The following is a 7,442-nucleotide window of genomic DNA, read 5'->3' as shown; positions in this document are numbered from 1 at the left end:
GACCTGTTTTTATCTTTGCTCTCCTGCCCGTCTTACCCAAGGCATCCGCTAGCACAGTATTAAAATGTCACAGCTTAATTTAGAGCTCAGGCAGACTAATTTGCTGCCTTATCACAAAAGCCCACTATCAAATTTGGGATATTAATGCCGGTTACTGTATGAAAGAATCAAATTGAGTCCATTAAAAGATGGAGCTGCATACGTGTACTGCTCTCCTGCCTTCAGGCGTGATTCGGGTCAGGGCTGCAGATGAGGTGGTGGAGGTGGAGGCAGTGTCTGGGACCAGAGGCTAGACAGCCAGGCAGTCAGACCCTGGCCTGGTCCTCCTTGGAGAACTGATGTATTTGTTAGTGCTGCCCTACAGTCATGATTCAGTACCGGCCCCAGAGCCGGTGTCTGGTAGCATGGGAAGAGACCAAGGTTAACGTCTGCTGCCCCCAGCTTCCACTACACCTCTCCAGGGAAGGCCTGTATTATCCGCCTAGGGCAGCCAATCACACTGCTGTGAACGCCATCAGGCAGCTATGGCTTGGGATTTGACATAAAAAGATCTGGGGGGGGGGGGGGGGGGCAATTTCATCAAGCTCATTTGCAGGCTGCAGGTAGGGGTGCTGAACCCGTACTGAGCAGAAAACCTGCAAAGGACTTTTGTCATGAATGTTTATTTTCAGCGTGTTGGAAATTTATGATTAGATGTCATTTACACAAAATCCATTCATGGTGATTAGTAAGGTATTGCATTGCAATCACTTCTCAGTGCCAATTCAATTTTGTTAATGTAAAAAGTTATTAAGATCACCATAATTTGTAAAGAAAAATAAAATACAGCCTGAACTTGGCACTCACAGGTGAAGTAGGGGGAAAAAACGACAGCCTGTGACAGCAAGAGAATAAATGTGTTAATTATAAATTTTATGGTGAATCCCCGAAAGCCTGGTGATTCTTATCTGGAAAGGGGCCAGGGCTTCATCCAGGATTCATTTCCCAATTTAATGAGGTGTAGCAGCTCAGCTCAAGCCGGTCAGCATGTGTGCGTCTTTATGTGCATACTCTATGTGTGTGTGCCTGTATTCATTTGTGTGTACGTGTGCTATAATTATCCCTGTGAGCTGCAGTGATATGGAACCAACCCCTCACATCCCTCTCACAGTGGGACGACAGTGGAAACTCAAGTGGGGCTCTTAAGATGAGGAACCAACCACCAGGGCCTGAAACTACTGAGATCCTGCCTGAACAGTGAGCATAAAAATGATGAAAAATATCCAGACTTTACCATATTCAAATTAAGAAGTGGAGTATTCATGTTCCTAATTCTAAAACCTTCACTTTACAGATGTGGCACGAGGCAAAAGCTTGCATAATGAGTGTATTTTGAGCTTAAGCTTGAGTAAAACCTGCATTTTAAAGAAGAAACTACAGTTCAAAGCCCATTGCTCATTTAAATATACAATTTTCTGCAATAAGAAAACATCCATCACAATTGTTGAACCTTCCTGTGCATCTTGCGCTGACAGAAGTGGAAAAGCCAAAGTCAATAAAGCTCACTTCAGCGCATACTGCTGAGGCCCAGATAAAAACACAGTACTGTTTGGAGTGCTGTGCCAAAAGCTGTCAGACGGATGATAAAATCGAACAGCAAATGGTCTCTTAGAAAGAAACACGACAGGTTGGTGAAGACACATCCAGAGAGGATTTTAAGATATTTTTCAAAATAGATGAGGCCAAGAGGAAAATAAACTGAGCATCTGTCTCACTTAGAAAACTCAAAGTTTGTCTGGCGGGACCAGACCAGTGTTTTGGCAAGTTTGAACTACTTAAACCTACGAAACTTAAAGTGATTTTTTGGTGACTCTGGGGCAGCAGTGGAAGCAACCACACTAATATATCATCAGCCTTTCAGTTGATATGGTGAACATGTTAGCAAACAGTTGCTTGTTTACACGTCGAGCAGATACAGAGCAACATTAGCATTCTCCACCAACTATGAAGGGAAATATCTGTCTCTGTAGCTGCTAAATACTCCGGTTCACCAGCTAGTCACTAACTGTGTCTGTCTGCCATTTGGTGCTGGGCAGGTAGCGTACAGGGAATATTTAGAGCTTCTGAGAACAGCTGCTTGCTGTGGCTAAAAACGACACCATGAGTGTGGTGAGAGTGACCCAAAACAGTTGTTTGCCGTAAAACCAAAACAATGAGCTGAGAGATGATAAAATGCTCCATAGAGCTAAAGGGAATCCATTAAAGTAAACATATGATCAAACCAATGTGTGCTTAAACTGCATTAGTATGCAACAGTAATGTAAATTAGACAAACATTAATGCTGGCTTGATGTGCATTATGATGGGTCACACAAGTTCAGCAAGTTTTAAGGGTGCCAATTGATTTCCTTACAGTTCAGAAATGAGTGCCAGTCAATGGCTGCCTGGAATGGCTGGAAAAACACACTCAAACCTGAAACACAACAGCATGGTTTGCAAAATGGTTAGCTGTGATGTAAGGCAAATTTGATCTGTATTACATGAAATCACTGTTAAGGACCTTTAAAGGCCACTACACAACCTAACTAGTTGTGTTTCTTCCGTAAAAATGAATGTCAGCAAAGTGAAAGGCTTTAATGTTAATTACTGTCTACAGCTACATAAGACCACCTTCACTCAGGACTTGCTTTTGCTCCCTGTTCATTTTGTCCGTGGAGAAAACACTCAGCACTTATGTAAAAGCTGCATTGAGCTATCTGGCCTCTCATTCCGCCAGCCTCTTCAATTAATCCATTGTCATTTTCCCATGGCCAGCTACTTCACCATCCCAAAACTAATTGGTTTTGTGCATATGTCAGAGGCGCAGCACATACAGCGACGCGCACACATTCATGCATGCTGGCCGCAGGACGTGAGGGTCAGGACATGTCTGAGCACACAGATGGAGCTGACAGGGGCACGAGCACTGAGAACTGAAGCACCCCACGGTGTAAATGAATAGAAGTCAGCAAGGAAAACAGCCCAATTGAATTTCCTTTACAGCAACAGATAATACTACTCCATATGCTTTATGCTAACCGCTAGCAAAGATATTGCCATTGACTGAGCCAAACAATGGTGATGCAATACTGCAACACTGACAGAATCACTGCTGTTGCATCAGTACTGTACAGTTTTAACATCTATGATGAAAGACAAGCCTTTCTTTCATGCCAAGCACCCTAATTAACTCCTATAATCAGCGCTATTGATGGCTCATGCAATCAGAAGTTTGTGAGCCTCAGTATGGCCTTAACAGAGCAGCAGGGATCCCCTACAGACGGCTGAATGTGGGGGTATAATGATGAGAATGGCTCCGCACTCAGGAAGGTGGTGATGAGAAAACGGATATGGATGGAAGAGTTTATTTTTCTGAGGCTGCCGGGCGCTCCCGCTGCAGTTCAGGATGTCACTGCATGGTATTCACGCCCAGGGCTGCGTGCCCATTCCTCTGTGCCATTAAACATCTATGAAGTCGCTTGAAAGGCTGTGCTGTACAAGATAGTGAGGCAGTCCTTCACTGTGCTAAATAGTCCTCTGTAAGTTCTTTAAACAAAAGCTGAAAGAAATTTTTTTTTTCTACATTTAGCAGCTGTCTTTAATTGCTGTGCTTCCATGAGATATGGATTCACAGCTTATGTAGTTATGATGTATGAGGTTGAATGTTCAGTGGCGTTGACTAGTACCTCTCACATGCCTTTTATCTGCAGCTACAGGATCACAATGGAAATTCCGCAGGCAGGCTTCAGCATGCGTTTCCCATAATCTTCTCATTAGCTTTTATAATTGGGGGACCGTATGCAAATAATTGGTGTGGTTAACATATGAATTGGGGTCCTGTTGTTCAGGGAGACCCCGCAGCTCAAAAACACGCCGTGGCCCTTTCATCTGCACTGTACAATGCCAGACAATAAAGTGAGGATCTTTAATTCATCTGCTCGACTGTAAATACGCTGTTTACCTCCTTCTCCTTTCTCTCTTGTCTTGAATGAATGCTGCAAGCAACTCCACCACTTTCACACATCAAGATCATAAACTTAAACTGTGGTTTGGGCTTGAAGGCTACTTTTTTTAACAGACAGCATGTAGTACAAACTGGCAGTGTGGAGTTGGAAAAACATGGGCATTTACCAGGCAGGGAGGTCTAATGAAAAAAAAACGTATTGCATTATGGGAAGTGTAGGCTCTGGTGTCTGGTGAAGCTTGACCCATACTAGGAAATAAAAGTCAGGATATTTCAGCTTTCCACTATCCTCAGTAAAGTCCCCAACTTGATGGAAGTTATATTAAATGATATTAAATCTCTGGAGTAGCCTGTTAAGGATCTGTTGCTCTGTTTTCAGTACATCTTCCCCAGCTATCAATCTACAACAACTCTTAATGCTAATGGGCATCTGCTACTAATGCAACGTGTCCGGCAATTTGTTTGGTCCTCCTCCTTTCACAGAGCACCGCACATTGGCATTCACTAAGCTTCCTCCCTGTACACGCCAAAAACACTCCGGGATTCGCTCTCTGTCCCCTCTGCCCAAATGCTAATCACTGCCGGCGCCGGCACTTCTGAGAGAGGGCTCCTCTTTAGCATGCAGATGGAAGCAGCACCACTAGATGGGACGGCTACGTTAAGGAGGAAATCCCTGCCTGTTCAACCTGAATGGAACCGAAAGGCATTTTGCTTTCATCTTATCATTGCAGACCAGCTAAATATGACATATAGTCGGTGAGCCACGTCCTCACATTATACCGGCACTCCCTCTGAGAGCTTCCTCGTGATTGGATGGGTGTACGAGGCCCTCTCTTTCTCCTTAGGATAATTGCTGGTGGCAAATTGGAGGTCTTTCAATCTTCTTCGTCTTTCACTGCCTCACAATGTAGCAAAAGCTGTAAATCATTGGTTAATAAAGTAGCAATGGCAGCAAGGTGGCAAAAGTTAAGTCCCCAAAGTGCATTTGCACACTCTTCTGACACCTGACTTGTACAGTAGCTCATTACTGGAGAATTAAGCGAGTGGAGGCACTTTTAAAAAGCATTCATTAAAGTGAGATCAGTAGGGAGAAGCAGCACAAGGCTGAACGAACGAACTGTGGATCTGAACTTGACCTTTATTTGATAGCTAATCCCCACACTGTAATTACTCCTTATAAGAGGATGTTTCAATATCGCAAAGTAGTCCAGCTCATGTATATGTGTGTGTGGATTCATACTTGATTAACCCATTTGATTATGCTTGTTTGTTTGTGTGTGTTCACAGAGTCTATGGGTGAGTGTAGGAGGTCAGACATTGAAGATGGAGTTTGAGTATGCTGGTCCTGCCACATGAGTGTGTTATGGGTGAGGCCATTCATATGCTGAGCAGAGGTTCATTATCATGAGCAAATGCAGGAGAGTGGGAGGAATGCATTCTGGCTGGCTTCCTGAATAGCTAAAAGGACTCTCAAAATCCTCGGCATACAACGTCACAAGACACACTTTAGCTACAGAAACATAACAGCTTTGAGAAAGTAATCAACATAAAACCAATCTGCTGTGGGAAGACAAGCAAATCCTTTTAGACAGCAGACAGACACAGCCATTCATACATAAAATCAGGGACAAATACTGTTATTATAGTTATACAATGTAATCCATAAGAATCATAGCTCAGGAAAATGTTTTATAGCTAAATATAGGGACACTCCATGCACTTTTCAGCAGAGCACAGCCACTCAAAATTGCACTCCAAAAGGGCACTCTGTATCCATGGCAATCCCCTCGTGTTCTCAGATCTCCATGCTGACAAAAAGATGTCAACTCCCTCATCAAACACAGACATAAGGAAAAAAAAAAAAAGAGAGAGAGAAAGAGGCCCATACCCATTTGTCATCTCATAAGTAACCTTGGAGAGAAACTGTACGCTTGACATCTGCTCTGCCCTAAAAAACATCTCAACCTCCTCTGAGCTCAACAAAAGAGGTAAGATTAGAATCTCAGTTTGCCACCATGTCCACACCGGATGGCTTTCTCCACATGTGAAGGGTCTCTCAAGATGGGGCCAATATGTGGAGTTTACTTTCAGCTTAGGGGTGCAACAAAAAAAAAACAGTGTGTGAGACAGGCAGTAGAGGAAATGTTCGCCTCGAACACACAAAAACTGACAGCCATGATGTTTTGTAGCAAATGAATTCCTGTGGGCCATGTCAGCCAGGGTAACACAGAGAAACAGTGTCTATATATGATTGCTCAGAGTCAACAGTTAATGCAACCAGGCCTTTCTGGAAAAAGCACTAGTGTATAATAAACACTCTTCTGGTGGAATTTGAATTGTGCTGATACAGTACAGGCAGGCAGGCAGCGATGGTTCATTTCGAGCTGTCTGCGCTTTGTATGGTACCATTCAGTCTAGCAAAATCTGCCGACAACATCAGATAACAAAGCGTGAACGCTGACTGTGCGCTGGAACAATCTGTTACCACTGCGTGTTACCAGAACATGTAATTTGCCAGTGAGAAAGTAGCAGGTGGAGAGAGGCAGCGAGGTCTAGTTTTATTGAGGACAATCTCTCTGTCCTGAGGCCATGAGGCTCATAATCATCCACTGTGTGAAAAGGGATTCAGAGGCACTTCAAGTAAAAGAGATGAAAGAAAATCAGTGTCTTTAATAAAAGTACCTATAAGAATGTATAGACATCTAAAATATGCTGCAACAAGACAAACAATCCACAGCCACACTAGCGGCACTGTGAGGCTGTACTTTTTAGCTAAATGTTAACATCAGCATGCTAACATGCTCACACTGAGCTAACATGCTGATGCTTAGCAGGTATAATGTTTTTACCATGTTCGCCATCTTAGTTTAGCATGCTAACAGTTATTGAGACACTTCACACAAAACCACAAATGTGAACCTCATGGTGGCACTAGAGGAAAAGTCAGGGGATCACCAAACCTTTTAGGATTCATCATCTGGGCATCATGGGTATCTGCACAACATTCATTGCAATCTATCCATCAGTTGTCAAGCTCAGTAAAAGCTACAAATGATAACCTGTTGGTGGCACTAGTGAAAAAAGTCAGCGGATCACCAAAGTCAGTAGGATTCGTCCTCTGGGGACAATGAATGTCTGTACAAAATTTTATGGTAATCCATTTAATATTTGCTGAGATATTTCAGTTTGGATCAAAATGGTTGACAGACCAACAAATGACGTCAACAGGCCCACATTGCCATCCAAAAAGAGCAAATTGTGCTAGCAGTTGTCTGGCAAAATCTAGGAAAACATCGGATAACAAAGACTGACTGTGCTGGAACAATCTGTTACCAGAACATGTCATTTGCAAGTGATAAAGTAGCGGTGAGAAAATCCCCAGCAGGTGGACAGAGGCAGCGAGGTCTAGTGTTATTGACTGCCACCTCTACATTCACAGAGCGCCACAATAGACCTCTCC

Source organism: Enoplosus armatus, chromosome 6 (genome assembly GCF_043641665.1).
Source record: "Enoplosus armatus isolate fEnoArm2 chromosome 6, fEnoArm2.hap1, whole genome shotgun sequence".
Taxonomy (NCBI): domain Eukaryota; kingdom Metazoa; phylum Chordata; class Actinopteri; order Centrarchiformes; family Enoplosidae; genus Enoplosus; species Enoplosus armatus.
The sequence above is the reverse complement of the archived record's forward strand: the minus strand, read 5'-3'. Positions refer to the sequence as shown.